The sequence below is a fragment of the Ictalurus punctatus genome, chromosome 13 (assembly GCF_001660625.3).
Source record: "Ictalurus punctatus breed USDA103 chromosome 13, Coco_2.0, whole genome shotgun sequence".
Classification (NCBI taxonomy): domain Eukaryota; kingdom Metazoa; phylum Chordata; class Actinopteri; order Siluriformes; family Ictaluridae; genus Ictalurus; species Ictalurus punctatus.
This window is the reverse complement of record NC_030428.2, coordinates 2,561,737-2,589,045: the sequence shown is the minus strand read 5'-3', so window position 1 is coordinate 2,589,045 and position 27,309 is coordinate 2,561,737. Positions and strand designations below refer to the sequence as shown.

General features: G+C 42.2%; 19 non-coding genes across 19 annotated transcripts; all 19 read right to left on the bottom strand.

Moving 5' to 3' along the window:
- Positions 1-1,610: 1,610 nt before the first annotated feature.
- trnas-uga (transfer RNA serine (anticodon UGA)) lies at positions 1,611-1,692 on the bottom strand. The gene has a single exon. It is a non-coding gene; the product is annotated as a tRNA-Ser (tRNA).
- Positions 1,693-4,229: 2,537 nt separating this feature from the next.
- On the bottom strand, positions 4,230-4,311 carry trnas-aga (transfer RNA serine (anticodon AGA)). The gene has a single exon. It is a non-coding gene; the product is annotated as a tRNA-Ser (tRNA).
- Positions 4,312-5,176: 865 nt separating this feature from the next.
- trnas-uga (transfer RNA serine (anticodon UGA)) lies at positions 5,177-5,258 on the bottom strand. Its single transcript has one exon. It is a non-coding gene; the product is annotated as a tRNA-Ser (tRNA).
- Positions 5,259-5,880: 622 nt separating this feature from the next.
- On the bottom strand, positions 5,881-5,963 carry trnal-cag (transfer RNA leucine (anticodon CAG)). Its single transcript has one exon. It is a non-coding gene; the product is annotated as a tRNA-Leu (tRNA).
- Positions 5,964-7,840: 1,877 nt separating this feature from the next.
- On the bottom strand, positions 7,841-7,922 carry trnas-uga (transfer RNA serine (anticodon UGA)). The gene has a single exon. It is a non-coding gene; the product is annotated as a tRNA-Ser (tRNA).
- Positions 7,923-8,810: 888 nt separating this feature from the next.
- On the bottom strand, positions 8,811-8,893 carry trnal-cag (transfer RNA leucine (anticodon CAG)). The gene has a single exon. It is a non-coding gene; the product is annotated as a tRNA-Leu (tRNA).
- A 1,873-nt stretch (positions 8,894-10,766) lies between these two features.
- trnas-aga (transfer RNA serine (anticodon AGA)) lies at positions 10,767-10,848 on the bottom strand. Its single transcript has one exon. It is a non-coding gene; the product is annotated as a tRNA-Ser (tRNA).
- An 869-nt stretch (positions 10,849-11,717) lies between these two features.
- On the bottom strand, positions 11,718-11,799 carry trnas-uga (transfer RNA serine (anticodon UGA)). Its single transcript has one exon. It is a non-coding gene; the product is annotated as a tRNA-Ser (tRNA).
- Positions 11,800-14,329: 2,530 nt separating this feature from the next.
- trnas-uga (transfer RNA serine (anticodon UGA)) lies at positions 14,330-14,411 on the bottom strand. The gene has a single exon. It is a non-coding gene; the product is annotated as a tRNA-Ser (tRNA).
- A 376-nt stretch (positions 14,412-14,787) lies between these two features.
- Positions 14,788-14,870, bottom strand: trnal-aag (transfer RNA leucine (anticodon AAG)). The gene has a single exon. It is a non-coding gene; the product is annotated as a tRNA-Leu (tRNA).
- Positions 14,871-16,731: 1,861 nt separating this feature from the next.
- trnas-aga (transfer RNA serine (anticodon AGA)) lies at positions 16,732-16,813 on the bottom strand. Its single transcript has one exon. It is a non-coding gene; the product is annotated as a tRNA-Ser (tRNA).
- Positions 16,814-17,681: 868 nt separating this feature from the next.
- Positions 17,682-17,763, bottom strand: trnas-uga (transfer RNA serine (anticodon UGA)). Its single transcript has one exon. It is a non-coding gene; the product is annotated as a tRNA-Ser (tRNA).
- Positions 17,764-18,385: 622 nt separating this feature from the next.
- trnal-cag (transfer RNA leucine (anticodon CAG)) lies at positions 18,386-18,468 on the bottom strand. Its single transcript has one exon. It is a non-coding gene; the product is annotated as a tRNA-Leu (tRNA).
- Positions 18,469-20,339: 1,871 nt separating this feature from the next.
- trnas-aga (transfer RNA serine (anticodon AGA)) lies at positions 20,340-20,421 on the bottom strand. Its single transcript has one exon. It is a non-coding gene; the product is annotated as a tRNA-Ser (tRNA).
- A 1,599-nt stretch (positions 20,422-22,020) lies between these two features.
- On the bottom strand, positions 22,021-22,103 carry trnal-cag (transfer RNA leucine (anticodon CAG)). The gene has a single exon. It is a non-coding gene; the product is annotated as a tRNA-Leu (tRNA).
- A 1,868-nt stretch (positions 22,104-23,971) lies between these two features.
- On the bottom strand, positions 23,972-24,053 carry trnas-uga (transfer RNA serine (anticodon UGA)). Its single transcript has one exon. It is a non-coding gene; the product is annotated as a tRNA-Ser (tRNA).
- Positions 24,054-24,924: 871 nt separating this feature from the next.
- trnas-aga (transfer RNA serine (anticodon AGA)) lies at positions 24,925-25,006 on the bottom strand. The gene has a single exon. It is a non-coding gene; the product is annotated as a tRNA-Ser (tRNA).
- Positions 25,007-25,874: 868 nt separating this feature from the next.
- Positions 25,875-25,956, bottom strand: trnas-uga (transfer RNA serine (anticodon UGA)). Its single transcript has one exon. It is a non-coding gene; the product is annotated as a tRNA-Ser (tRNA).
- Positions 25,957-26,578: 622 nt separating this feature from the next.
- On the bottom strand, positions 26,579-26,661 carry trnal-cag (transfer RNA leucine (anticodon CAG)). The gene has a single exon. It is a non-coding gene; the product is annotated as a tRNA-Leu (tRNA).
- Positions 26,662-27,309: the final 648 nt, after the last annotated feature.

Here is a 27,309-nt window from a genome sequence, read left to right as displayed (position 1 = left end):
CGAGTCTGGCATCTCACAATTCAATAGTGGGCAAGCGGTAATATCTGACTGAAGACTTTGTACAATAGCAGGTATGCAATGATTGTTTACTCTTATTGATAATTCTTACGGTTGATAGGGAAGAGGTCACTCAGCATTATTGTTACAACTGATACCCTAACAATGGCTCTGACCTGTCTGAATCAATTGGCAAGTTTGCTACTTGTTGGGGTAGTTGCTTGTTGCTTACAAGTTGGGGCAACTTTCAGTGAATTTGGACACCACGGATGTGTGAAACTATAATCACATTCATCGTTGTTGAGATTCTAACTTGAGTCTTTCTCTTCATAAATATTTCTTAAAATTCTTGCACAGATATTTAGTGAAACATACGCTGAAATCTCTTAGAGCAATACCTTTGAATACATCAGTGAAAGCATCATTTGGCTGTGTACCTACTCTCAATCTAGAGTGATAACTGCCTGTCAATGTGTGAATCACCTGGTTCATTCACATGGAGTGATCTGCCATCATCACTTCTATTGTCACATTGGATTCTGTGGGTTGGACTGTGAATCATCTCAAGTTATGATCAGACTCTGAGCATTCAAAGGAACAACACTTGACTCAGGCCCCTCAGAATGAAATGGTGGTCAACTGCTAAATTCTCAGTGGACAACTTCTAGGATAGCGGGAATGTAGTGATTATATTTGTTGTGGTGAATGCGGCAGGAGAAGATGCAAAGAAGCAGACCACCCATCTGTCTTATTGTCACGGTCGTTATTCTATCAATGGCTCTGACCTTCCTGAATGGTAAGTGCTATTTGTTGGGGTGCTTTTGGGTGATTGAAGCAACTAAAGATACTTCCTTTTTTTTCATTTTATTATTTATTTATTTATTGATTGATTGATATTTTTTTGTTTATTCATTTATTTATTTATTCGTTTATTTTTTCAATTGATTAAACGTTAAACAGTTCGGACAACATCCAATACTTTCAAAAGAAAGCACAATTAGACTTCTTCAAATAGGAGCACTTGATTTACAATATATTCATAAGCGCTTCTCGTTGGGGCGGTCTCCTCTGTGCATTTGCCTTTACCGTCTTCTGTGACTGGTGCAATGTGTCTCTGGATGTTACCCCAGTTGTATCACATATACTTCGGTTTTAATGTCATTTTCTGCAAGCTTTGGTACCTTTCAGTGACAGCAATAATAGGAAATGTTGAAACCGTAATATTGTTTCACTTCATAAAGATTTAGTTAAACTGTTCCCAGTGTATTTGGTGTAATTTATTCTGTGTACAGTTTTTTTCTTTCTTTATTTCTTTATTCACATGAACTGCTTAACGATCGTCAGCGATTTTGTCCCTTTGGATTTGGATGTGGGTTGGATGCGAACCATCATCTGGGCAGCTCCTGAATGTTTAAAGGAACAACACCAGACTCTTGGGTCCCTCAGAATGAAAAGCATTCATTCAATTGGTAAATTCCCAGTACAACAGCAGGTATGCAACAACTGTAAACTTTTAATAGCATTTAAGGTACATGGTGTTTCAAGGAAGAATCCAGACAGGTTTGTCCTCACTCTTGCTACCCCAGCACTGGAATCACAAACCAAATCTCAGACGTAGTTGGCAGGATTCGGACCTGCGCGGGCAAACCCCAATGGATTTCAAGTCCATCGCCTTAACCACTCGGCCACAACTACGTAAAAAGCCTTGCTTCAGCATGGACCACTGTCTGATCGTATTTGATCCATGCACTTTGTTTCAGAATGTATAGGCTTCCGTTAGGGACCCTGCTCAGGTATTTCGGCAACACAACGAGGCAGTGTAGTTGGTTCCCTCGGCAACCAGCCACGGAGCGTGCCATAGAATCAAGACAGTGTTATAGTTTAGGACTAGAATGGGCTTCAGTGAACAACTCTTAAGCATAGTGTGGCAAACAGAAGCTTAAACCTGTTTGTAAGCGTTCTAAACTATACATTTCAAGTGACTTACTTCAAAATGAATTCCATGCAAAGAGGAACTACGTTACAAACAGTCTTTCAGACCCTCGACCGAGGGTGCAGCAACTGGTCAGGTTGTCAGAAGTGGGATTTGAGTCCACGCCTCCAGACTGCTACCTGAACGCAGCACCTTGGACTGCTCTGCCATCCTGATCTGGAGAAGAAGCTCAAGTTTGAACCCCAGAATGGGCTACAAGGAGGAGTTCAAACTTGAACCCTAAACTATGCAGGGACATTTCAAGGGATTTCTTGAAAGAGGAACAGCCAAACAACCCCTCAACAGAGTGCAGCAAAGGCTCTAAATGTCAGGAGCGGGATTTAAACCCACGCCTCCAGGGGAGACCGCTCGGCCATCCTGACACTTTGAAGCTGCGCGTCGTGGACCGTGCACGATGCACATTATGTTGAGTCGTGTGCTAGTCGTATAAACACTTGTCTGACTGGTCGAATATCTACGGGCAGTGATTTAAAGGGAACCCATGCAGTATTTTGACCCAAATGTTTCCAGGAGAGGACAACACTTTTTAAGGTGACATACCTGGATTTTTAACAGCTCCATAGCTTGTCATACAAGCTTGGGTAACAGCCACAACAAACCAGACACTGAAATGAACAACGCCCGAGTCTGGCATCTCACAATTCAATAGTGGGCAAGCGGTAATATCTGACTGAAGACTTTGTACAATAGCAGGTATGCAATGATTGTTTACGCTTATTGATAATTCTTACGGTTGATAGGGAAGAGGTCACTCAGCATTATTGTTACAACTGATACCCTAACAATGGCTCTGACCTGTCTGAATCATTTGGCAAGTGCTACTTGTTGGGGTAGTTGCTTGTTGCTTACAAGTTGGGGCAACTTTCAGTGAATTTGGACACCACGGATGTGTGAAACTATAATCACATTCATCGTTGTTGAGATTCTAACTTGAGTCTTTCTCTTCATAAATATTTCTTAAAATTCTTGCACAGATATTTAGTGAAACATACGCTGAAATCTCTTGGAGCAATACCTTTGAATACATCAGTGAAAGCATCATTTGGCTGTGTACCTACTCTCAATCTAGAGTGATAACTGCCTGTCAATGTGTGAATCACCTGGTTCATTCACATGGAGTGATCTGCCGTCATCACTTCTATTGTCACATTGGATTCTGTGGGTTGGACTGTGAATCATCTCAAGTTATGATCAGACTCTGAGCATTCAAAGGAACAACACTTGACTCAGGCCCCTCAGAATGAAATGGTGGTCAACTGCTAAATTCTCAGTGGACAACTTCTAGGATAGCGGGAATGTAGTGATTATATTTGTTGTGGTGAATACGGCAGGAGAAGATGCAAAGAAGCAGACCACCCATCTGTCTTATTGTCACAGTCGTTATTCTATCAATGGCTCTGACCTTCCTGAATGGTAAGTGCTATTTGTTGGGGTGCTTTTGGATGATTGAAGCAACTAAAGATACTTCCTTTTTTTTTCATTTTATTATTTTTTGATTGATTGATTGATTGATTGATATTATTTTGTTTATTCATTTATTTATTTATTAGTTTATTTTTTCAATTGATTAAACGTTAAACAGTTCGGACAACATCCAATACTTTCAAAAGAAAGCACAATTAGATTTCTTCAAATAGGAGCACTTGATTTACAATATATTCATAAGCGCTTCTCGTTGGGGCGGTCTCCTCTGTGTATTTGCCTTTACCGTCTTCTGTGACTGGTGCAATGTGTCTCTGGATGTTACCCCAGTTGTATCACATATACTTTGGTTTTAATGTCATTTTCTACAAGCTTTGGTACCTTTCAGTGACAGCAATAATAGGAAATGTTGAAACCGTAATATTGTTTCACTTCATAAAGATTTAGTTAAACTGTTCCCAGTGTATTTGGTGTAATTTATTCTGTGTACAGTTTTTTTCTTTCTTTATTTCTTTATTCACATGAACTGCTTAACGATCGTCAGCGCTTTTGTCCCTTTGGATTTGGATGTGGGTTGGATGCGAACCATCATCTGGGCAGCTCCTGAATGTTTAAAGGAACAACACCAGACTCTTGGGTCCCTCAGAATGAAAAGCATCCATTGGTTCAATTGGCAAATTCCCAGTACAACAGCAGGTATGCAACAACTGTAAACTTTTAATAGCATTTAAGGTACATGGTGTTCCAGTGAGGAATACAGTCAGGCTTGTGGTCATTCTGTCTACCCCAGCAACGGAATCACAAACCAAATCGCAGACGTAGTTGGCAGGATTCGAACCTGCGCGGGGAAACCCCAATGGATTTCTAGTCCATCGCCTTAACCACTCGGCCACAACTACGTAAAAAGGCTGTGCTTCAGCATGGACCACTGTCTGATCGTATTTGATCCATGCACTTTGTTTCAGAATGTATAGGCTTCCGTCAGGGACCCTGCTCAGGCATTTCGGCAACACAACGAGGCAGTGTAGTCGGTTCCCTCGGCAACCATCCATGGACAGTGCCATAGAATCAAGACAGTGTTGTAGTTTAAGCCTAGAATGGGCTTCAGTGAACAACTCTTAAGCATAGTGAGGCAAACAGAAGCTTCAACCTATTTGTAAGCGTTCTAAACTTGATTTACAATATATTCATAAGCGCTTCTCGTTGGGGTGGTCTCCTCTGTGCATTTGCCTTTACCGTCTTCTGTGACTTGTGCAATGTGTCTCTGGATGTTAGCCCAGTTGTATCACATATACTTCGGTTTTAATGTCGTTTTCTGCAAGCTTTGGTACCTTTCAGTGACAGCAATAATAGGAAATGTTGAAACCGTAATATTGTTTCACTTCATAAAGATTTAGTTAAACTGTTCCCAGTGCATTTGGTGTAATTTATTCTGTGTACAGTTTTTTTCTTTCTTTATTTCTTTATTCACATGAACTGCTTAACGATCGTCAGCGATTTTGTCCCTTTGGATTTGGATGTGGGTTGGATGCGAACCATCATCTGGGCAGCTCCTGAATGTTTAAAGGAACACCAGACTCTTGGGTCCCTCAGAATGAAAAGCATCCATTGGTTCAATTGGTAAATTCTCAGTACAACAGTAGGTATGCAACAACTGTAAACTTTTAATAGCATTTAAGGTACATGGTGTTTCAGGGAAGAATCCAGACAGGTTTGTCCTCACTCTTGCTACCCCAGCACTGGAATCACAAACCAAATCTCAGACGTAGTTGGCAGGATTCGGACCTGCGCGGGGAAACCCCAATGGATTTCAAGTCCATCGCCTTAACCACTCGGCCACAACTACGTAAAAAGCCTTGCTTCAGCATGGACCACTGTCTGATCGTATTTGATCCATGCACTTTGTTTCAGAATGTATAGGCTTCCGTTAGGGACCCTGCTCAGGTATTTCGGCAACACAACGAGGCAGTGTAGTTGGTTCCCTCGGCAACCGGCCACGGAGCGTGCCATAGAATCAAGACAGTGTTATAGTTTAGGATTAGAATGGGCTTCAGTGAACAACTCTTAAGCATAGTGTGGCAAACAGAAGCTTAAACCTGTTTGTAAGCGTTCTAAACTAAACATTTCAAGTGACTTACTTCAAAATGAATTCCATGCAAAGAGGAACTACGTTACAAACAGTCTTTCAGACCCTCGACCGAGGGTGCAGCAACTGGTCAGGTTGTCAGAAGTGGGATTTGAACCCACTCCTCCAGAGGAGACTGCGACCTTAACGCAGTACCTTGGACTGCTCTGCCAAGACTGCTCGGCTCTGGAGAAGAAGCTCAAGTTTGAACCCCAGAATGGGCTACAAGGAGGAGTTCAAACTTGAACCCAGGCACCCTAAACTATGCAGGGACATTTCAAGGGATTTCTTGAAAGAGGAACAGCCAAATAACCCCTCAACAGAGTGCAGCAAAGGCTCTAAATGTCAGGAGTGGGATTTGAACCCACGCCTCCAGGGGAGACTGCGACCTGAACGCAGCGCCTTAGACCGCTCGGCCATCCTGACACTTTGAAGCTGCGCGTCGTGGACCGTGCACGATGCACATTATGTTGAGTCGTGTGCTAGTCGTATAAACACTTGTCTGACTGGTCGAATATCTACGGGCAGTGATTTAAAGGGAACCCATGCAGTATTTTGACCCAAATGTTTCCAGGAGAGGACAACACTTTTTAAGGTGACATACCTGGACTTTTAACAGCTCCATAGCTTGTCATACAAGCTTGGGTAACAGCCACAACAAACCAGACACTGAAATGAACAACGCCCGAGTCTGGCATCTCACAATTCAATAGTGGGCAAGCGGTAATATCTGACTGAAGACTTTGTACAATAGCAGGTATGCAATGATTGTTTACGCTTATTGATAATTCTTACGGTTGATAGGGAAGAGGTCACTCAGCATTATTGTTACAACTGATACCCTAACAATGGCTCTGACCTGTCTGAATCATTTGGCAAGTGCTACTTGTTGGGGTAGTTGCTTGTTGCTTACAAGTTGGGGCAACTTTCAGTGAATTTGGACACCACGGATGTGTGAAACTATAATCACATTCATCGTTGTTGAGATTCTAACTTGAGTCTTTCTCTTCATAAATATTTCTTAAAATTCTTGCACAGATATTTAGTGAAACATACGCTGAAATCTCTTGGAGCAATACCTTTGAATACATCAGTGAAAGCATCATTTGGCTGTGTACCTACTCTCAATCTAGAGTGATAACTGCCTGTCAATGTGTGAATCACCTGGTTCATTCACATGGAGTGATCTGCCATCATCACTTCTATTGTCACATTGGATTCTGTGGGTTGGACTGTGAATCATCTCAAGTTATGATCAGACTCTGAGCATTCAAAGGAACAACACTTGACTCAGGCCCCTCAGAATGAAATGGTGGTCAACTGCTAAATTCTCAGTGGACAACTTCTAGGATAGCGGGAATGTAGTGATTATATTTGTTGTGGTGAATACGGCAGGAGAAGATGCAAAGAAGCAGACCACCCATCTGTCTTATTGTCACAGTCGTTATTCTATCAATGGCTCTGACCTTCCTGAATGGTAAGTGCTATTTGTTGGGGTGCTTTTGGATGATTGAAGCAACTAAAGATACTTCCTTTTTTTTTCATTTTATTATTTTTTGATTGATTGATTGATTGATTGATATTATTTTGTTTATTCATTTATTTATTTATTAGTTTATTTTTTCAATTGATTAAACGTTAAACAGTTCGGACAACATCCAATACTTTCAAAAGAAAGCACAATTAGATTTCTTCAAATAGGAGCACTTGATTTACAATATATTCATAAGCGCTTCTCGTTGGGGCGGTCTCCTCTGTGTATTTGCCTTTACCGTCTTCTGTGACTGGTGCAATGTGTCTCTGGATGTTACCCCAGTTGTATCACATATACTTTGGTTTTAATGTCATTTTCTACAAGCTTTGGTACCTTTCAGTGACAGCAATAATAGGAAATGTTGAAACCGTAATATTGTTTCACTTCATAAAGATTTAGTTAAACTGTTCCCAGTGCATTTGGTGTAATTTATTCTGTGTACAGTTTTTTTCTTTCTTTATTTCTTTATTCACATGAACTGCTTAACGATCGTCAGCGATTTTGTCCCTTTGGATTTGGATGTGGGTTGGATGCGAACCATCATCTGGGCAGCTCCTGAATGTTTAAAGGAACAACACCAGACTCTTGGGTCCCTCAGAATGAAAAGCATCCATTGGTTCAATTGGTAAATTCTCAGTACAACAGCAGGTATGCAACAACTGTAAACTTTTAATAGCATTTAAGGTACATGGTGTTTCAGGGAAGAATCCAGACAGGTTTGTCCTCACTCTTGCTACCCCAGCACTGGAATCACAAACCAAATCTCAGACGTAGTTGGCAGGATTCGGACCTGCGCGGGGAAACCCCAATGGATTTCAAGTCCATCGCCTTAACCACTCGGCCACAACTACGTAAAAAGCCTTGCTTCAGCATGGACCACTGTCTGATCGTATTTGATCCATGCACTTTGTTTCAGAATGTATAGGCTTCCGTTAGGGACCCTGCTCAGGTATTTCGGCAACACAACGAGGCAGTGTAGTTGGTTCCCTCGGCAACCGGCCACGGAGCGTGCCATAGAATCAAGACAGTGTTATAGTTTAGGACTAGAATGGGCTTCAGTGAACAACTCTTAAGCATAGTGTGGCAAACAGAAGCTTAAACCTGTTTGTAAGCGTTCTAAACTAAACATTTCAAGTGACTTACTTCAAAATGAATTCCATGCAAAGAGGAACTACGTTACAAACAGTCTTTCAGACCCTCGACCGAGGGTGCAGCAACTGGTCAGGTTGTCAGAAGTGGGATTTGAACCCACTCCTCCAGAGGAGACTGCGACCTTAACGCAGCACCTTGGACTGCTCTGCTCTGGAGAAGAAGCTCAAGTTTGAACCTCAGAATGGGCTACAAGGAGGAGTTCAAACTTGAACCCAGGCACCCTAAACTATGCAGGGACATTTCAAGGGATTTCTTGAAAGAGGAACAGCCAAATAACCCCTCAACAGAGTACCATCATCTGCAAAGGCTCTAAATGTCAGGAGTGGGATTTGAACCCACGCCTCCAGAGGAGACTGCGACCTTAACGCAGTACCTTGGACTGCTCTGCCAAGACTGCTCTGCTCTGGAGAAGAAGCTCAAGTTTGAACCCCAGAATGGGCTACAAGGAGGAGTTCAAACTTGAACCCAGGCACCCTAATTTACCCTAAACTAGAATTTACCCTAAACTATGCAGGGACATTTCAAGGGATTTCTTGAAAGAGGAACAGCCAAATAACCCCTCAACAGAGTGCAGCAAAGGCTCTAAATGTCAGGAGTGGGATTTGAACCCACGCCTCCAGGGGAGACTGCAACCTGAACACAGCGCCTTAGACCGCTCGGCCATCCTGACACTTTGAAGCTGCGCGTCGTGGACCGTGCACGATGCACATTATGTTGAGTCGTGTGCTAGTCGTATAAACACTTGTCTGACTGGTCGAATATCTACGGGCAGTGATTTAAAGGGAACCCATGCAGTATTTTGACCCAAATGTTTCCAGGAGAGGACAACACTTTTTAAGGTGACATACCTGGACTTTTAACAGCTCCATAGCTTGTCATACAAGCTTGGGTAACAGCCACAACAAACCAGACACTGAAATGAACAACGCCCGAGTCTGGCATCTCACAATTCAATAGTGGGCAAGCGGTAATATCTGACTGAAGACTTTGTACAATAGCAGGTATGCAATGATTGTTTACGCTTATTGATAATTCTTACGGTTGATAGGGAAGAGGTCACTCAGCGTTATTGTTACAACTGATACCCTAACAATGGCTCTGACCTGTCTGAATCATTTGGCAAGTGCTACTTGTTGGGGTAGTTGCTTGTTGCTTACAAGTTGGGGCAACTTTCAGTGAATTTGGACACCACGGATGTGTGAAACTATAATCACATTCATCGTTGTTGAGATTCTAACTTGAGTCTTTCTCTTCATAAATATTTCTTAAAATTCTTGCACAGATATTTAGTGAAACATACGCTGAAATCTCTTGGAGCAATACCTTTGAATACATCAGTGAAAGCATCATTTGGCTGTGTACCTACTCTCAATCTAGAGTGATAACTGCCTGTCAATGTGTGAATCACCTGGTTCATTCACATGGAGTGATCTGCCGTCATCACTTCTATTGTCACATTGGATTCTGTGGGTTGGACTGTGAATCATCTCAAGTTATGATCAGACTCTGAGCATTCAAAGGAACAACACTTGACTCAGGCCCCTCAGAATGAAATGGTGGTCAACTGCTAAATTCTCAGTGGACAACTTCTAGGATAGCGGGAATGTAGTGATTATATTTGTTGTGGTGAATACGGCAGGAGAAGATGCAAAGAAGCAGACCACCCATCTGTCTTATTGTCACAGTCGTTATTCTATCAATGGCTCTGACCTTCCTGAATGGTAAGTGCTATTTGTTGGGGTGCTTTTGGATGATTGAAGCAACTAAAGATACTTCCTTTTTTTTTCATTTTATTATTTTTTGATTGATTGATTGATTGATATTATTTTGTTTATTCATTTATTTATTTATTAGTTTATTTTTTCAATTGATTAAACGTTAAACAGTTCGGACAACATCCAATACTTTCAAAAGGAAGCACAATTAGATTTCTTCAAATAGGAGCACTTGATTTACAATATATTCATAAGCGCTTCTCGTTGGGGCGGTCTCCTCTGTGTATTTGCCTTTACCGTCTTCTGTGACTGGTGCAATGTGTCTCTGGATGTTACCCCAGTTGTATCACATATACTTTGGTTTTAATGTCATTTTCTACAAGCTTTGGTACCTTTCAGTGACAGCAATAATAGGAAATGTTGAAACCGTAATATTGTTTCACTTCATAAAGATTTAGTTGAACTGTTCCCAGTGTATTTGTTGTAATTTATTCTGTGTACAGTTTTTTTCTTTCTTTATTTCTTTATTCACATGAACTGCTTAACGATCGTCAGCGCTTTTGTCCCTTTGGATTTGGATGTGGGTTGGATGCGAACCATCATCTGGGCAGCTCCTGAATGTTTAAAGGAACAACACCAGACTCTTGGGTCCCTCAGAATGAAAAGCATCCATTGGTTCAATTGGCAAATTCCCAGTACAACAGCAGGTATGCAACAACTGTAAACTTTTAATAGCATTTAAGGTACATGGTGTTCCAGTGAAGAATACAGTCAGGCTTGTGGTCATTCTGTCTACCCCAGCAATGGAATCACAAACCAAATCGCAGACGTAGTTGGCAGGATTCGAACCTGCGCGGGGAAACCCCAATGGATTTCTAGTCCATCGCCTTAACCACTCGGCCACAACTACGTAAAAAAAGCTGTGCTTCAGCATGGACCACTGTCTGATCGTATTTGATCCATGCACTTTGTTTCAGAATGTATAGGCTTCCGTCAGGGACCCTGCTCAGGCATTTCGGCAACACAACGAGGCAGTGTAGTCGGTTCCCTCGGCAACCATCCATGGACAGTGCCATAGAATCAAGACAGTGTTGTAGTTTAAGCCTAGAATGGGCTTCAGTGAACAACTCTTAAGCATAGTGAGGCAAACAGAAGCTTCAACCTATTTGTAAGCGTTCTAAACTTGATTTACAATATATTCATAAGCGCTTCTCGTTGGGGTGGTCTCCTCTGTGCATTTGCCTTTACCGTCTTCTGTGACTTGTGCAATGTGTCTCTGGATGTTAGCCCAGTTGTATCACATATACTTCGGTTTTAATGTCGTTTTCTGCAAGCTTTGGTACCTTTCAGTGACAGCAATAATAGGAAATGTTGAAACCGTAATATTGTTTCACTTCATAAAGATTTAGTTAAACTGTTCCCAGTGCATTTGGTGTAATTTATTCTGTGTACAGTTTTTTTCTTTCTTTATTTCTTTATTCACATGAACTGCTTAACGATCGTCAGCGATTTTGTCCCTTTGGATTTGGATGTGGGTTGGATGCGAACCATCATCTGGGCAGCTCCTGAATGTTTAAAGGAACAACACCAGACTCTTGGGTCCCTCAGAATGAAAAGCATCCATTGGTTCAATTGGTAAATTCTCAGTACAACAGCAGGTATGCAACAACTGTAAACTTTTAATAGCATTTAAGGTACATGGTGTTTCAGGGAAGAATCCAGACAGGTTTGTCCTCACTCTTGCTACCCCAGCACTGGAATCACAAACCAAATCTCAGACGTAGTTGGCAGGATTCGGACCTGCGCGGGGAAACCCCAATGGATTTCAAGTCCATCGCCTTAACCACTCGGCCACAACTACGTAAAAAGCCTTGCTTCAGCATGGACCACTGTCTGATCGTATTTGATCCATGCACTTTGTTTCAGAATGTATAGGCTTCCGTTAGGGACCCTGCTCAGGTATTTCGGCAACACAACGAGGCAGTGTAGTTGGTTCCCTCGGCAACCAGCCACGGAGCGTGCCATAGAATCAAGACAGTGTTATAGTTTAGGACTAGAATGGGCTTCAGTGAACAACTCTTAAGCATAGTGTAGCAAACAGAAGCTTAAACCTGTTTGTAAGCGTTCTAAACTATACATTTCAAGTGACTTACTTCAAAATGAATTCCATGCAAAGAGGAACTACGTTACAAACAGTCTTTCAGACCCTCGACCGAGGGTGCAGCAACTGGGCTGATTGTCAGAAGTGGGATTTGAGTCCACGCCTCCAGACTGCTACCTGAACGCAGCACCTTGGACTGCTCTGCCATCCTGATCTGGAGAAGAAGCTCAAGTTTGAACCCCAGAATGGGCTACAAGGAGGAGTTCAAACTTGAACCCTAAACTATGCAGGGACATTTCAAGGGATTTCTTGAAAGAGGAACAGCCAAACAACCCCTCAACAGAGTGCAGCAAAGGCTCTAAATGTCAGGAGCGGGATATAAACCCACGCCTCCAGGGGAGACCGCTCGGCCATCCTGACACGTTGAAGCTGCGCGTCGTGGACCGTGCACGATGCACATTATGTTGAGTCGTGTGCTAGTCGTATAAACACTTGTCTGACTGGTCGAATATCTACGGGCAGTGATTTAAAGGGAACCCATGCAGTATTTTGACCCAAATGTTTCCAGGAGAGGACAACACTTTTTAAGGTGACATACCTGGATTTTTAACGGCTCCATAGCTTGTCATACAAGCTTGGGTAACAGCCACAGCAAACCAGACACTGAGATGAACAACGCCCGAGTCTGGCATCTCACAATTCAATAGTGGGCAAGCGGTAATATCTGACTGAAGACTTTGTACAATAGCAGGTATGCAATGATTGTTTACTCTTATTGATAATTCTTACGGTTGATAGGGAAGAGGTCACTCAGCATTATTGTTACAACTGATACCCTAACAATGGCTCTGACCTGTCTGAATCAATTGGCAAGTTTGCTACTTGTTGGGGTAGTTGCTTGTTGCTTACAAGTTGGGGCAACTTTCAGTGAATTTGGACACCACGGATGTGTGAAACTATAATCACATTCATCGTTGTTGAGATTCTAACTTGAGTCTTTCTCTTCATAAATATTTCTTAAAATTCTTGCACAGATATTTAGTGAAACATACGCTGAAATCTCTTAGAGCAATACCTTTGAATACATCAGTGAAAGCATCATTTGGCTGTGTACCTACTCTCAATCTAGAGTGATAACTGCCTGTCAATGTGTGAATCACCTGGTTCATTCACATGGAGTGATCTGCCATCATCACTTCTATTGTCACATTGGATTCTGTGGGTTGGACTGTGAATCATCTCAAGTTATGATCAGACTCTGAGCATTCAAAGGAACAACACTTGACTCAGGCCCCTCAGAATGAAATGGTGGTCAACTGCTAAATTCTCAGTGGACAACTTCTAGGATAGCGGGAATGTAGTGATTATATTTGTTGTGGTGAATGCGGCAGGAGAAGATGCAAAGAAGCAGACCACCCATCTGTCTTATTGTCACGGTCGTTATTCTATCAATGGCTCTGACCTTCCTGAATGGTAAGTGCTATTTGTTGGGGTGCTGTTGGGTGATTGAAGCAACTAAAGATACTTCCTTTTTTTTCATTTTATTATTTATTTATTTATTGATTGATTGATATTTTTTTGTTTATTCATTTATTTATTTATTCGTTTATTTTTTCAATTGATTAAACGTTAAACAGTTCGGACAACATCCAATACTTTCAAAAGAAAGCACAATTAGACTTCTTCAAATAGGAGCACTTGATTTACAATATATTCATAAGCGCTTCTCGTTGGGGCGGTCTCCTCTGTGCATTTGCCTTTACCGTCTTCTGTGACTGGTGCAATGTGTCTCTGGATGTTACCCCAGTTGTATCACATATACTTCGGTTTTAATGTCATTTTCTGCAAGCTTTGGTACCTTTCAGTGACAGCAATAATAGGAAATGTTGAAACCGTAATATTGTTTCACTTCATAAAGATTTAGTTAAACTGTTCCCAGTGTATTTGGTGTAATTTATTCTGTGTACAGTTTTTTTCTTTCTTTATTTCTTTATTCACATGAACTGCTTAACGATCGTCAGCGATTTTGTCCCTTTGGATTTGGATGTGGGTTGGATGCGAACCATCATCTGGGCAGCTCCTGAATGTTTAAAGGAACAACACCAGACTCTTGGGTCCCTCAGAATGAAAAGCATTCATTCAATTGGTAAATTCCCAGTACAACAGCAGGTATGCAACAACTGTAAACTTTTAATAGCATTTAAGGTACATGGTGTTTCAGGGAAGAATCCAGACAGGTTTGTCCTCACTCTTGCTACCCCAGCACTGGAATCACAAACCAAATCTCAGATGTAGTTGGCAGGATTCGGACCTGCGCGGGGAAACCCCAATGGATTTCAAGTCCACCGCCTTAACCACTCGGCCACAACTACGTAAAAAGCCTTGCTTCAGCATGGACCACTGTCTGATCGTATTTGATCCATGCACTTTGTTTCAGAATGTATAGGCTTCCGTTAGGGACCCTGCTCAGGTATTTCGGCAACACAACGAGGCAGTGTAGTTGGTTCCCTCGGCAACCAGCCACGGAGCGTGCCATAGAATCAAGACAGTGTTATAGTTTAGGACTAGAATGGGCTTCAGTGAACAACTCTTAAGCATAGTGTGGCAAACAGAAGCTTAAACCTGTTTGTAAGCGTTCTAAACTATACATTTCAAGTGACTTACTTCAAAATGAATTCCATGCAAAGAGGAACTACGTTACAAACAGTCTTTCAGACCCTCGACCGAGGGTGCAGCAACTGGTCAGGTTGTCAGAAGTGGGATTTGAACCCACGCCTCCAGAGGAGACTGCGACCTTAACGCAGCGCCTTAGACCGCTCGGCCATCCTTACACACTGACGCTGTGCGTCGTGGACCATGCACGATGCACATTATGTTGACCGTATGAGTCGTATATACACTTGTCTAACTGGTCGAATATCTAGTGATTTAAAGGGAACCCATGCAGTATTTTGACCCAAATGTTTCCAGGAGAGGACAACACTTTTTAAGGTGACATACCTGGATTTTTAACGGCTCCATAGCTTGTCATACAAGCTTGGGTAACAGCCACAGCAAACCAGACACTGAGATGAACAACGCCCGAGTCTGGCATCTCACAATTCAATAGTGGGCAAGCGGTAATATCTGACTGAAGACTTTGTACAATAGCAGGTATGCAATGATTGTTTACGCTTATTGATAATTCTTACGGTTGATAGGGAAGAGGTCACTCAGCATTATTGTTACAACTGATACCCTAACAATGGCTCTGACCTGTCTGAATCATTTGGTAAGTGCTACTTGTTGGGGTAGTTGCTTGTTGCTTACAAGTTGGGGCAACTTTCAGTGAATTTGGACACCACGGATGTGTGAAACTATAATCACATTCATCGTTGTTGAGATTCTAACTTGAGTCTTTCTCTTCATAAATATTTCTTAAAATTCTTGCACAGATATTTAGTGAAACATACGCTGAAATCTCTTAGAGCAATACCTTTGAATACATCAGTGAAAGCATCATTTGGCTGTGTACCTACTCTCAATCTAGAGTGATAACTGCCTGTCAATGTGTGAATCACCTGGTTCATTCACATGGAGTGATCTGCCGTCATCACTTCTATTGTCACATTGGATTCTGTGGGTTGGACTGTGAATCATCTCAAGTTATGATCAGACTCTGAGCATTCAAAGGAACAACACTTGACTCAGGCCCCTCAGAATGAAATGGTGGTCAACTGCTAAATTCTCAGTGGACAACTTCTAGGATAGCGGGAATGTAGTGATTATATTTGTTGTGGTGAATGCGGCAGGAGAAGATGCAAAGAAGCAGACCACCCATCTGTCTTATTGTCACGGTCGTTATTCTATCAATGGCTCTGACCTTCCTGAATGGTAAGTGCTATTTGTTGGGGTGCTTTTGGGTGATTGAAGCAACTAAAGATACTTCCTTTTTTTTTTCATTTTATTATTTATTGATTGATTGATTGATTGATATTTTTTTGTTTATTAATTTATTTATTTATTCGTTTATTTTTTCAATTGATAAAACGTTAAACAGTTCGGACAACATCCAATACTTTCAAAAGAAAGCACAATTAGACTTCTTCAAATAGGAGCACTTGATTTACAATATATTCATAAGCGCTTCTCGTTGGGGCGGTCTCCTCTGTGCATTTGCCTTTACCGTCTTCTGTGACTGGTGCAATGTGTCTCTGGATGTTACCCCAGTTGTATCACATATACTTCGGTTTTAATGTCATTTTCTGCAAGCTTTGGTACCTTTCAGTGACAGCAATAATAGGAAATGTTGAAACCGTAATATTGTTTCACTTCATAAAGATTTAGTTAAACTGTTCCCAGTGTATTTGGTGTAATTTATTCTGTGTAAAGTTTTTTTCTTTCTTTATTTCTTTATTCACATGAACTGCTTAACGATCGTCAGCGATTTTGTCCCTTTGGATTTGGATGTGGGTTGGATGCGAACCATCATCTGGGCAGCTCCTGAATGTTTAAAGGAACAACACCAGACTCTTGGGTCCCTCAGAATGAAAAGCATTCATTCAATTGGTAAATTCCCAGTACAACAGCAGGTATGCAACAACTGTAAACTTTTAATAGCATTTAAGGTACATGGTGTTCCAGTGAAGAATACAGTCAGGCTTGTGGTCATTCTGTCTACCCCAGCAACGGAATCACAAACCAAATCGCAGACGTAGTTGGCAGGATTCGAACCTGCGCGGGGAAACCCCAATGGATTTCTAGTCCATCGCCTTAACCACTCGGCCACAACTACGTAAAAAGGCTGTGCTTCAGCATGGACCACTGTCTGATCGTATTTGATCCATGCACTTTGTTTCAGAATGTATAGGCTTCCGTCAGGGACCCTGCTCAGGCATTTCGGCAACACAACGAGGCAGTGTAGTCGGTTCCCTCGGCAACCATCCATGGACAGTGCCATAGAATCAAGACAGTGTTGTAGTTTAAGCCTAGAATGGGCTTCAGTGAACAACTCTTAAGCATAGTGAGGCAAACAGAAGCTTCAACCTATTTGTAAGCGTTCTAAACTTGATTTACAATATATTCATAAGCGCTTCTCGTTGGGGTGGTCTCCTCTGTGCATTTGCCTTTACCGTCTTCTGTGACTTGTGCAATGTGTCTCTGGATGTTAGCCCAGTTGTATCACATATACTTCGGTTTTAATGTCGTTTTCTGCAAGCTTTGGTACCTTTCAGTGACAGCAATAATAGGAAATGTTGAAACCGTAATATTGTTTCACTTCATAAAGATTTAGTTAAACTGTTCCCAGTGCATTTGGTGTAATTTATTCTGTGTACAGTTTTTTTCTTTCTTTATTTCTTTATTCACATGAACTGCTTAACGATCGTCAGCGATTTTGTCCCTTTGGATTTGGATGTGGGTTGGATGCGAACCATCATCTGGGCAGCTCCTGAATGTTTAAAGGAACAACACCAGACTCTTGGGTCCCTCAGAATGAAAAGCATCCATTGGTTCAATTGGTAAATTCTCAGTACAACAGCAGGTATGCAACAACTGTAAACTTTTAATAGCATTTAAGGTACATGGTGTTTCAGGGAAGAATCCAGACAGGTTTGTCCTCACTCTTGCTACCCCAGCACTGGAATCACAAACCAAATCTCAGACGTAGTTGGCAGGATTCGGACCTGCGCGGGGAAACCCCAATGGATTTCAAGTCCATCGCCTTAACCACTCGGCCACAACTACGTAAAAAGCCTTGCTTCAGCATGGACCACTGTCTGATCGTATTTGATCCATGCACTTTGTTTCAGAATGTATAGGCTTCCGTTAGGGACCCTGCTCAGGTATTTCGGCAACACAACGAGGCAGTGTAGTTGGTTCCCTCGGCAACCGGCCACGGAGCGTGCCATAGAATCAAGACAGTGTTATAGTTTAGGACTAGAATGGGCTTCAGTGAACAACTCTTAAGCATAGTGTGGCAAACAGAAGCTTAAACCTGTTTGTAAGCGTTCTAAACTAAACATTTCAAGTGACTTACTTCAAAATGAATTCCATGCAAAGAGGAACTACGTTACAAGCAGTCTTTCAGACCCTCGACCGAGGGTGCAGCAACTGGTCAGGTTGTCAGAAGTGGGATTTGAACCCACTCCTCCAGAGGAGACTGCGACCTTAACGCAGTACCTTGGACTGCTCTGCCAAGACTGCTCTGCTCTGGAGAAGAAGCTCAAATTTGAACCCCAGAATGGGCTACAAGGAGGAGTTCAAACTTGAACCCAGGCACCCTAAACTATGCAGGGACATTTCAAGGGATTTCTTGAAAGAGGAACAGCCAAATAACCCCTCAACAGAGTGCAGCAAAGGCTCTAAATGTCAGGAGTGGGATTTGAACCCACGCCTCCAGGGGAGACTGCGACCTGAACGCAGCGCCTTAGACCGCTCGGCCATCCTGACACTTTGAAGCTGCGCGTCGTGGACCGTGCACGATGCACATTATGTTGAGTCGTGTGCTAGTCGTATAAACACTTGTCTGACTGGTCGAATATCTACGGGCAGTGATTTAAAGGGAACCCATGCAGTATTTTGACCCAAATGTTTCCAGGAGAGGACAACACTTTTTAAGGTGACATACCTGGATTTTTAACGGCTCCATAGCTTGTCATACAAGCTTGGGTAACAGCCACAACAAACCAGACACTGAAATGAACAACGCCCGAGTCTGGCATCTCACAATTCAATAGTGGGCAAGCGGTAATATCTGACTGAAGACTTTGTACAATAGCAGGTATGCAATGATTGTTTACGCTTATTGATAATTCTTACGGTTGATAGGGAAGAGGTCACTCAGCATTATTGTTACAACTGATACCCTAACAATGGCTCTGACCTGTCTGAATCATTTGGCAAGTGCTACTTGTTGGGGTAGTTGCTTGTTGCTTACAAGTTGGGGCAACTTTCAGTGAATTTGGACACCACGGATGTGTGAAACTATAATCACATTCATCGTTGTTGAGATTCTAACTTGAGTCTTTCTCTTCATAAATATTTCTTAAAATTCTTGCACAGATATTTAGTGAAACATACGCTGAAATCTCTTGGAGCAATACCTTTGAATACATCAGTGAAAGCATCATTTGGCTGTGTACCTACTCTCAATCTAGAGTGATAACTGCCTGTCAATGTGTGAATCACCTGGTTCATTCACATGGAGTGATCTGCCGTCATCACTTCTATTGTCACATTGGATTCTGTGGGTTGGACTGTGAATCATCTCAAGTTATGATCAGACTCTGAGCATTCAAAGGAACAACACTTGACTCAGGCCCCTCAGAATGAAATGGTGGTCAACTGCTAAATTCTCAGTGGACAACTTCTAGGATAGCGGGAATGTAGTGATTATATTTGTTGTGGTGAATACGGCAGGAGAAGATGCAAAGAAGCAGACCACCCATCTGTCTTATTGTCACAGTCGTTATTCTATCAATGGCTCTGACCTTCCTGAATGGTAAGTGCTATTTGTTGGGGTGCTTTTGGATGATTGAAGCAACTAAAGATACTTCCTTTTTTTTTCATTTTATTATTTTTTGATTGATTGATTGATTGATATTATTTTGTTTATTCATTTATTTATTTATTAGTTTATTTTTTCAATTGATTAAACGTTAAACAGTTCGGACAACATCCAATACTTTCAAAAGAAAGCACAATTAGATTTCTTCAAATAGGAGCACTTGATTTACAATATATTCATAAGCGCTTCTCGTTGGGGCGGTCTCCTCTGTGTATTTGCCTTTACCGTCTTCTGTGACTGGTGCAATGTGTCTCTGGATGTTACCCCAGTTGTATCACATATACTTTGGTTTTAATGTCATTTTCTACAAGCTTTGGTACCTTTCAGTGACAGCAATAATAGGAAATGTTGAAACCGTAATATTGTTTCACTTCATAAAGATTTAGTTAAACTGTTCCCAGTGTATTTGGTGTAATTTATTCTGTGTACAGTTTTTTTCTTTCTTTATTTCTTTATTCACATGAACTGCTTAACGATCGTCAGCGCTTTTGTCCCTTTGGATTTGGATGTGGGTTGGATGCGAACCATGGCAGGCAGCTCCTGAATGTTTAAAGGAACAACACCAGACTCTTGGGTCCCTCAGAATGAAAAGCATCCATTGGTTCAATTGGCAAATTCCCAGTACAACAGCAGGTATGCAACAACTGTAAACTTTTAATAGCATTTAAGGTACATGGTGTTCCAGTGAAGAATACAGTCAGGCTTGTGGTCATTCTGTCTACCCCAGCAACGGAATCACAAACCAAATCGCAGACGTAGTTGGCAGGATTCGAACCTGCGCGGGGAAACCCCAATGGATTTCTAGTCCATCGCCTTAACCACTCGGCCACAACTACGTAAAAAGGCTGTGCTTCAGCATGGACCACTGTCTGATCGTATTTGATCCATGCACTTTGTTTCAGAATGTATAGGCTTCCGTCAGGGACCCTGCTCAGGCATTTCGGCAACACAACGAGGCAGTGTAGTCGGTTCCCTCGGCAACCATCCATGGACAGTGCCATAGAATCAAGACAGTGTTGTAGTTTAAGCCTAGAATGGGCTTCAGTGAACAACTCTTAAGCATAGTGAGGCAAACAGAAGCTTCAACCTATTTGTAAGCGTTCTAAACTTGATTTACAATATATTCATAAGCGCTTCTCGTTGGGGTGGTCTCCTCTGTGCATTTGCCTTTACCGTCTTCTGTGACTTGTGCAATGTGTCTCTGGATGTTAGCCCAGTTGTATCACATATACTTCGGTTTTAATGTCGTTTTCTGCAAGCTTTGGTACCTTTCAGTGACAGCAATAATAGGAAATGTTGAAACCGTAATATTGTTTCACTTCATAAAGATTTAGTTAAACTGTTCCCAGTGCATTTGGTGTAATTTATTCTGTGTACAGTTTTTTTCTTTCTTTATTTCTTTATTCACATGAACTGCTTAACGATCGTCAGCGATTTTGTCCCTTTGGATTTGGATGTGGGTTGGATGCGAACCATCATCTGGGCAGCTCCTGAATGTTTAAAGGAACAACACCAGACTCTTGGGTCCCTCAGAATGAAAAGCATCCATTGGTTCAATTGGTAAATTCTCAGTACAACAGCAGGTATGCAACAACTGTAAACTTTTAATAGCATTTAAGGTACATGGTGTTTCAGGGAAGAATCCAGACAGGTTTGTCCTCACTCTTGCTACCCCAGCACTGGAATCACAAACCAAATCTCAGACGTAGTTGGCAGGATTCGGACCTGCGCGGGGAAACCCAAATGGATTTCAAGTCCATCGCCTTAACCACTCGGCCACAACTACGTAAAAAGCCTTGCTTCAGCATGGACCACTGTCTGATCGTATTTGATCCATGCACTTTGTTTCAGAATGTATAGGCTTCCGTTAGGGACCCTGCTCAGGTATTTCGGCAACACAACGAGGCAGTGTAGTTGGTTCCCTCGGCAACCGGCCACGGAGCGTGCCATAGAATCAAGACAGTGTTATAGTTTAGGACTAGAATGGGCTTCAGTGAACAACTCTTAAGCATAGTGTGGCAAACAGAAGCTTAAACCTGTTTGTAAGCGTTCTAAACTAAACATTTCAAGTGACTTACTTCAAAATGAATTCCATGCAAAGAGGAACTACGTTACAAACAGTCTTTCAGACCCTCGACCGAGGGTGCAGCAACTGGTCAGGTTGTCAGAAGTGGGATTTGAACCCACTCCTCCAGAGGAGACTGCGACCTTAACGCAGTACCTTGGACTGCTCTGCCAAGACTGCTCTGCTCTGGAGAAGAAGCTCAAGTTTGAACCCCAGAATGGGCTACAAGGAGGAGTTCAAACTTGAACCCAGGCACCCTAATTTACCCTAAACTAGAATTTACCCTAAACTATGCAGGGACATTTCAAGGGATTTCTTGAAAGAGGAACAGCCAAATAACCCCTCAACAGAGTGCAGCAAAGGCTCTAAATGTCAGGAGTGGGATTTGAACCCACGCCTCCAGGGGAGACTGCAACCTGAACACAGCGCCTTAGACCGCTCGGCCATCCTGACACTTTGAAGCTGCGCGTCGTGGACCGTGCACGATGCACATTATGTTGAGTCGTGTGCTAGTCGTATAAACACTTGTCTGACTGGTCGAATATCTACGGGCAGTGATTTAAAGGGAACCCATGCAGTATTTTGACCCAAATGTTTCCAGGAGAGGACAACACTTTTTAAGGTGACATACCTGGATTTTTAACGGCTCCATAGCTTGTCATACAAGCTTGGGTAACAGCCACAGCAATCCAGACACTGCGATGAACAACGCCCGAGTCTGGCATCTCACAATTCAATAGTGGGCAAGCGGTAATATCTGACTGAAGACTTTGTACAATAGCAGGTATGCAATGATTGTTTACTCTTATTGATAATTCTTACGGTTGATAGGGAAGAGGTCACTCAGCATTATTGTTACAACTGATACCCTAACAATGGCTCTGACCTGTCTGAATCATTTGGTAAGTGCTACTTGTTGGGGTAGTTGCTTGTTGCTTACAAGTTGGGGCAACTTTCAGTGAATTTGGACACCACGGATGTGTGAAACTATAATCACATTCATCGTTGTTGAGATTCTAACTTGAGTCTTTCTCTTCATAAATATTTCTTAAAATTCTTGCACAGATATTTAGTGAAACATACGCTGAAATCTCTTAGAGCAATACCTTTGAATACATCAGTGAAAGCATCATTTGGCTGTGTACCTACTCTCAATCTAGAGTGATAACTGCCTGTCAATGTGTGAATCACCTGGTTCATTCACATGGAGTGATCTGCCATCATCACTTCTATTGTCACATTGGATTCTGTGGGTTGGACTGTGAATCATCTCAAGTTATGATCAGACTCTGAGCATTCAAAGGAACAACACTTGACTCAGGCCCCTCAGAATGAAATGGTGGTCAACTGCTAAATTCTCAGTGGACAACTTCTAGGATAGCGGGAATGTAGTGATTATATTTGTTGTGGTGAATGCGGCAGGAGAAGATGCAAAGAAGCAGACCACCCATCTGTCTTATTGTCACGGTCGTTATTCTATCAATGGCTCTGACCTTCCTGAATGGTAAGTGCTATTTGTTGGGGTGCTTTTGGGTGATTGAAGCAACTAAAGATACTTCCTTTTTTTTCATTTTATTATTTATTTATTTATTGATTGATTGATATTTTTTTGTTTATTCATTTATTTATTTATTCGTTTATTTTTTCAATTGATTAAACGTTAAACAGTTCGGACAACATCCAATACTTTCAAAAGAAAGCACAATTAGACTTCTTCAAATAGGAGCACTTGATTTACAATATATTCATAAGCGCTTCTCGTTGGGGCGGTCTCCTCTGTGCATTTGCCTTTACCGTCTTCTGTGACTGGTGCAATGTGTCTCTGGATGTTACCCCAGTTGTATCACATATACTTCGGTTTTAATGTCATTTTCTGCAAGCTTTGGTACCTTTCAGTGACAGCAATAATAGGAAATGTTGAAACCGTAATATTGTTTCACTTCATAAAGATTTAGTTAAACTGTTCCCAGTGTATTTGGTGTAATTTATTCTGTGTACAGTTTTTTTCTTTCTTTATTTCTTTATTCACATGAACTGCTTAACGATCGTCAGCGATTTTGTCCCTTTGGATTTGGATGTGGGTTGGATGCGAACCATCATCTGGGCAGCTCCTGAATGTTTAAAGGAACAACACCAGACTCTTGGGTCCCTCAGAATGAAAAGCATTCATTCAATTGGTAAATTCCCAGTACAACAGCAGGTATGCAACAACTGTAAACTTTTAATAGCATTTAAGGTACATGGTGTTTCAGGGAAGAATCCAGACAGGTTTGTCCTCACTCTTGCTACCCCAGCACTGGAATCACAAACCAAATCTCAGACGTAGTTGGCAGGATTCGGACCTGCGCGGGGAAACCCCAATGGATTTCAAGTCCATCGCCTTAACCACTCGGCCACAACTACGTAAAAAGCCTTGCTTCAGCATGGACCACTGTCTGATCGTATTTGATCCATGCACTTTGTTTCAGAATGTATAGGCTTCCGTTAGGGACCCTGCTCAGGTATTTCGGCAACACAACGAGGCAGTGTAGTTGGTTCCCTCGGCAACCAGCCACGGAGCGTGCCATAGAATCAAGACAGTGTTATAGTTTAGGACTAGAATGGGCTTCAGTGAACAACTCTTAAGCATAGTGTGGCAAACAGAAGCTTCAACCTATTTGTAAGCGTTCTAAACTTGATTTACAATATATTCATAAGCGCTTCTCGTTGGGGCGGTCTCCTCTGTGCATTTGCCTTTACCGTCTTCTGTGACTTGTGCAATGTGTCTCTGGATGTTAGCCCAGTTGTATCACATATACTTCGGTTTTAATGTCGTTTTCTGCAAGCTTTGGTACCTTTCAGTGACAGCAATAATAGGAAATGTTGAAACCGTAATATTGTTTCACTTCATAAAGATTTAGTTAAACTGTTCCCAGTGTATTTGGTGTAATTTATTCTGTGTACAGTTTTTTTCTTTCTTTATTTCTTTATTCACATGAACTGCTTAACGATCGTCAGCGATTTTGTCCCTTTGGATTTGGATGTGGGTTGGATGCGAACCATCATCTGGGCAGCTCCTGAATGTTTAAAGGAACAACACCAGACTCTTGGGTCCCTCAGAATGAAAAGCATTCATTCATTCATTCAATTGGTAAATTCCCAGTACAACAGCAGGTATGCAACAACTGTAAACTTTTAATAGCATTTAAGGTACATGGTGTTCCAGTGAAGAATACAGTCAGGCTTGTGGTCATTCTGTCTACCCCAGCAACGGAATCACAAACCAAATCGCAGACGTAGTTGGCAGGATTCGAACCTGCGCGGGGAAACCCCAATGGATTTCTAGTCCATCGCCTTAACCACTCGGCCACAACTACGTAAAAAGGCTGTGCTTCAGCATGGACCACTGTCTGATCGTATTTGATCCATGCACTTTGTTTCAGAATGTATAGGCTTCCGTCAGGGACCCTGCTCAGGCATTTCGGCAACACAACGAGGCAGTGTAGTCGGTTCCCTCGGCAACCATCCATGGACAGTGCCATAGAATCAAGACAGTGTTGTAGTTTAAGCCTAGAATGGGCTTCAGTGAACAACTCTTAAGCATAGTGAGGCAAACAGAAGCTTCAACCTATTTGTAAGCGTTCTAAACTTGATTTACAATATATTCATAAGCGCTTCTCGTTGGGGTGGTCTCCTCTGTGCATTTGCCTTTACCGTCTTCTGTGACTTGTGCAATGTGTCTCTGGATGTTAGCCCAGTTGTATCACATATACTTCGGTTTTAATGTCGTTTTCTGCAAGCTTTGGTACCTTTCAGTGACAGCAATAATAGGAAATGTTGAAACCGTAATATTGTTTCACTTCATAAAGATTTAGTTAAACTGTTCCCAGTGCATTTGGTGTAATTTATTCTGTGTACAGTTTTTTTCTTTCTTTATTTCTTTATTCACATGAACTGCTTAACGATCGTCAGCGATTTTGTCCCTTTGGATTTGGATGTGGGTTGGATGCGAACCATCATCTGGGCAGCTCCTGAATGTTTAAAGGAACAACACCAGACTCTTGGGTCCCTCAGAATGAAAAGCATCCATTGGTTCAATTGGTAAATTCTCAGTACAACAGCAGGTATGCAACAACTGTAAACTTTTAATAGCATTTAAGGTACATGGTGTTTCAGGGAAGAATCCAGACAGGTTTGTCCTCACTCTTGCTACCCCAGCACTGGAATCACAAACCAAATCTCAGACGTAGTTGGCAGGATTCGGACCTGCGCGGGGAAACCCCAATGGATTTCAAGTCCATCGCCTTAACCACTCGGCCACAACTACGTAAAAAGCCTTGCTTCAGCATGGACCACTGTCTGATCGTATTTGATCCATGCACTTTGTTTCAGAATGTATAGGCTTCCGTTAGGGACCCTGCTCAGGTATTTCGGCAACACAACGAGGCAGTGTAGTTGGTTCCCTCGGCAACCGGCCACGGAGCGTGCCATAGAATCAAGACAGTGTTATAGTTTAGGACTAGAATGGGCTTCAGTGAACAACTCTTAAGCATAGTGTGGCAAACAGAAGCTTAAACCTGTTTGTAAGCGTTCTAAACTAAACATTTCAAGTGACTTACTTCAAAATGAATTCCATGCAAAGAGGAACTACGTTACAAGCAGTCTTTCAGACCCTCGACCGAGGGTGCAGCAACTGGTCAGGTTGTCAGAAGTGGGATTTGAACCCACTCCTCCAGAGGAGACTGCGACCTTAACGCAGTACCTTGGACTGCTCTGCCAAGACTGCTCTGCTCTGGAGAAGAAGCTCAAGTTTGAACCCCAGAATGGGCTACAAGGAGGAGTTCAAACTTGAACCCAGGCACCCTAAACTATGCAGGGACATTTCAAGGGATTTCTTGAAAGAGGAACAGCCAAATAACCCCTCAACAGAGTGCAGCAAAGGCTCTAAATGTCAGGAGTGGGATTTGAACCCACGCCTCCAGGGGAGACTGCGACCTGAACGCAGCGCCTTAGACCGCTCGGCCATCCTGACACTTTGAAGCTGCGCGTCGTGGACCGTGCACGATGCACATTATGTTGAGTCGTGTGCTAGTCGTATAAACACTTGTCTGACTGGTCGAATATCTACGGGCAGTGATTTAAAGGGAACCCATGCAGTATTTTGACCCAAATGTTTCCAGGAGAGGACAACACTTTTTAAGGTGACATACCTGGATTTTTAACGGCTCCATAGCTTGTCATACAAGCTTGGGTAACAGCCACAACAAACCAGACACTGAAATGAACAACGCCCGAGTCTGGCATCTCACAATTCAATAGTGGGCAAGCGGTAATATCTGACTGAAGACTTTGTACAATAGCAGGTATGCAATGATTGTTTACGCTTATTGATAATTCTTACGGTTGATAGGGAAGAGGTCACTCAGCATTATTGTTACAACTGATACCCTAACAATGGCTCTGACCTGTCTGAATCATTTGGCAAGTGCTACTTGTTGGGGTAGTTGCTTGTTGCTTACAAGTTGGGGCAACTTTCAGTGAATTTGGACACCACGGATGTGTGAAACTATAATCACATTCATCGTTGTTGAGATTCTAACTTGAGTCTTTCTCTTCATAAATATTTCTTAAAATTCTTGCACAGATATTTAGTGAAACATACGCTGAAATCTCTTGGAGC